This window comes from Corythoichthys intestinalis, chromosome 18, assembly GCF_030265065.1.
Source record: "Corythoichthys intestinalis isolate RoL2023-P3 chromosome 18, ASM3026506v1, whole genome shotgun sequence".
In the NCBI taxonomy this organism is placed as follows: domain Eukaryota; kingdom Metazoa; phylum Chordata; class Actinopteri; order Syngnathiformes; family Syngnathidae; genus Corythoichthys; species Corythoichthys intestinalis.
This window is the reverse complement of record NC_080412.1, coordinates 37,582,815-37,586,902: the sequence shown is the minus strand read 5'-3', so window position 1 is coordinate 37,586,902 and position 4,088 is coordinate 37,582,815. Positions and strand designations below refer to the sequence as shown.

The following is a 4,088-nucleotide window of genomic DNA, read 5'->3' as shown; positions in this document are numbered from 1 at the left end:
GTGTTCGAAAAGCGCTCTAGAAATAAAATGTTTTATTATTATCATTATTATTAAGAATGGAAAAAAAAAAAAAAAATGGAGAAAAACACACACACTTATACACCCCCACCCACACACACACATAAAGGATCAAGATCTTAAGTGTTAAATTATACAATTTCAAATTTAACAGGGCAGTTAATTGTAGTATATTTTGTATTAAATTTACATTGCTGATCAGGGCCCGAGCACCAACTGGCGTGAAACGAAGGAATACAGTGAAATTTTTTTTTTTTTTAACTGTTTCCCCCCGCATTTCAGCGAAAACATCGGGAAAAAAATTTCGCTGTATTCTCCTTGCCTGGTATACCAGACTCACCGCTGTTCCAGCGATTGAGTCTGGTGACCGTCCGGCGGATCAAATTCCGAGGGCGGAGCAAGCCACAGCAAACAGACAGCTGAGTGGACCAATCAGCGACGGGCAGACGTGACGTTGTTAAAGCGACAAGTAATTAGCGTGAGCAGAGAACGGAGAAGTTTATTCAACATGGCTAGCGCGAACCATGTTGATTGTTGTCAATGACTTGTTTTGATGTGTTTTTGGTAATTTAAAACTGGTTTTACGGCGGATTGGAACATATTCTCGGCTCTCTGGTTCGCCATCTGTGTTGTTGTAGACACTACTTTTGGCGCGCAGGAGTGACGTTACTCGTTAAGGACACATCACGCCAATAAACGAATCTGACTGGACGATTGATTTTGTACATTGCTCGAGAGGCCGTTAATGGGCTGAGTCCCAGACTATTTCTCACAGTGTTTGAAAAATACAGGGAGAATAGTCTGGCTGTGCCAGGCAAGTATTCTGCCGCTTTTCCACGAAAGCTGCAAAAAACGAGGGAATGCAGTGAATTTTTTTTTAGATGTATTCCTTCGTTTTTCGCAGAGATGTGGGGAATACAGTGATTTTTTTTTCCGCTGTATTCCCTCGGTTTTCACGGAAAAAGCAGGGAATACAGTAAAAAAAAAAATTGCTGTACTTCGTTTTCGTAAAAAACACGAACACCGAGAAAAGCGGGGGAATAAAAACGGGGGAATACAGCGAAAAAAAAATTCAATGTATTCCACGGCTTTTTGCGGTGTTTGTCTGACTGGCACTAAACTGCGAAGACCCGTTCAGTCCTGCTTGCAGGCCTAGTTATTGTTTTTCCATGGGCTTATATAAAATAATAATATATATAATATATATATTAGAGCTGAAACGAATACTCGAGCAACTTCAGGAACTCGAGTTAAAAAACTGATCCGAGTAATTTTATTCACCTCGAAGAATCGTTTAAGTTTGCCAGCGCTAAGTGTCACGTTTTGCCCGGACTACTTTTAATGCGGGACGTCACGTGCGTAGAGGAAGAAGTAATAAAAAAATAAATAAAAACTTACTGCAGCCGACAGCCGCTACAAACTACGCCGACGTTGCTAAAAACTACGCTCGCATGATGCTAGTGCGGTAGCAGGTAGTGTCCGATGTGTCTCATAGATATCGCATGCATTTAGAACTAGATGCGAAATGACAGACTCGGCCGCATCTGGGCAGCGTTAGTAAACAGTCGCCATCTTTAAGCAGTACACTTCTCAGCGCTAATAAATATAACGTTACTGTCACTTGCTCACGTAACGTTAGCCCTTCGGTGGGCTAGGTTTCCATTGATTATGACCATTGACCACTGTCGATGCGTGGCTAATATGTCTTACATACAGGCTTTATTTAATCTGTAAAAACACAGCGCTGTAGAGTGACGAGGGTGTAAAATTAAAACGTAATAAAGCTAACTGTCAGTTTTAGCTCAGTAGTCATTGCTGAATAAAAGACCAAGTAGCACTGGTCCTTAATGTGCTCCAATACTGTGCAGCAGGTATCATACCTTCATTTTGAACACTGCAAAAACTCAAAATCCTATCAGTACTTACAGTTTAGACTAACTTGAAACTTAACTAGAACTTAAAAATAGCTTGACACAAATGGAAATCCAATTAAAACACGTGGGAAAAACACGTAGCTTTCAAGTGATGTGTGTTATCAAGCGTAATTACATTTTTAGGTAAGAAATGTTTTTTATTTTTTTATAAGATCTAGAAGTTTTTTGAGTGAAAGCAGTAAAAAAAAGTTCTAGTCACATCTGAGAAACAATTGTTGGCTGTTTTCTACAACTACATCCAAAATAATGACATTGATTGACTGAAAATGGTTCAATATTGGATTAAATGTCTTTTTTTCTCATGTATATTTATAATTGCTCTGTATCAAAAAAAAAAAAAAAAAAAAAAAAAAGTTTTATCCGATTACTCGATTAATCGATAGAATTTTCAGTCGATTACTTGATTACTAAAATATTCGATAGCTGCAGCCCTAACATATATATATTATATATAACTAAAATATGTACCTAATTAATTCAGTTTGGGGTACAATCATTATAATATATGTGTATATATATACAATTTTTTTTTTTTTTAATGAAAAAAATCACTTTCCCCATACAAAAAAAGGGTGACTGTTATCCACCCGGCTAGCTTTACCAATGATGTGTCCCTTATTTATTTTAATTTTTTTTCAGAGAGTTGGCAACCCTACTGACAACAGATACACACTGCTTTGGTTGGGTTACAACTTGCCCGAGTTGAGTTCAGTTGAATATTAGATTCAAGTCTTCATCATTAGTTAACTGTCCCGAGTGTCGTTCTTGTGTAGACATCATTCCGACCGTGGGTTTTATTATTTCAGCATCTATAATATTACACACTTATGTTACTTGCATTTGCAAACTTTGTGATAGTAAGAACATTAAAGTACCAAACTAAAGAAGAACTAAAACATTAAAGAGGTTGACATGTGACAACAAATGTTTGGAAGAGTAGCAAATAAGCGTTCATGCTTGATATCACTAACCTTCTCAGGTGCCTGGTGAACATTGCTGCCATTCCTTATCTGGGCTTCATTTTATGTTACATTTCAAACATGAACTCGTTTGAGTTAATAAAAATATCAAAACCGGTAAAACAGTTTCCAGGTCCATTCTTGACCCTCATTTTTCGAGTGAAAATGATCTACTCATTCGACGAGTTTTCTCCAGTTACACACGTGTCCTGTCTGGTCAAATTGTTGATAGCCGGTTTAATTTTTGATGAAGAAACATCGCCACCTTGTGTATTCCCGTTATATTGCAGCTCCAACTCCGTTGTGCCTGCGGTCTGACTACTCGTTTACTAAAATATTGAGTTAATATTTTTCTATGCTAAATGGGGGTGTTGTCCTTTCCACGTTATTTCACAGCTGCCACGTAGTCATAATCTTGCTGCTTTCAAGACTTTACTTGACCATTTGTCTCTAATCTAATTTTAGTTTTTTACATATGGAAAAGTACAGATACAGGGGCAAAAAATACTTAAGTAAAAGCACAGGTATCCAAGAAAAAATACTCAAGTGAGACCACAAAATTATTTGCTTTAAAATTTACTTTACAAGTAAAGAGTAAAAGAATTTTCTCCTTATGAAAAAATATGATATCTATATTTTATATATTAAATATAAATATATTGAATAACCGAGCAGAATGGGGGGAAAGAAGTAATAAAATGGACTGCACTTCAAACAGAAGCTTAACAAGCTCAAAAAACTCCAAAATTTATCTTAATGGAGGATTTCAAGCAACGATCAGGTGCCTGCCCCCACCTACTGTACAATAGTGTGCAGCATCCATTTGAAGGGACCCTGCTGTTACTGTATTTTTTAAATTGGTCAAAATCTTGTTCACTTGCCTAATCTTGCCTGTGCTCATGTTGCTCCCTCTAGTGTTCAATAACGGTATAGTTGCACATGGGCTTATTGATTGCGCTGGACGCATGAAAACCAAACTATCAATTCACAATGAGAGAAAAACAAACTAAAGTAACAAGGCAAGAATTTGAAAATTAGTGGAGTAAAAAGTACAGATATGTGCTTCATATTTGTACTCAAGTAAAGTACAGATACCCAAAATGTACTTAAGTACAGTAATGAAGTACTTTTACTTCATTGGATTCCACTACTGCTAATCAGTCACAGGCCGGGCAAT

General features: G+C 37.0%; 1 long non-coding RNA gene across 1 annotated transcript in view; it reads right to left on the bottom strand.

Moving 5' to 3' along the window:
* LOC130906797 (uncharacterized) overlaps positions 1-3,162 on the bottom strand; it is an 85,450-nt gene extending 82,288 nt beyond the window's left edge. The window contains exon 1 of the long non-coding RNA XR_009061367.1: positions 2,924-3,162. This is a non-coding gene — a long non-coding RNA (uncharacterized LOC130906797). The remainder of the gene's footprint in view (positions 1-2,923) is intronic.
* Between the last annotated feature and the right edge of the window lie 926 nt (positions 3,163-4,088).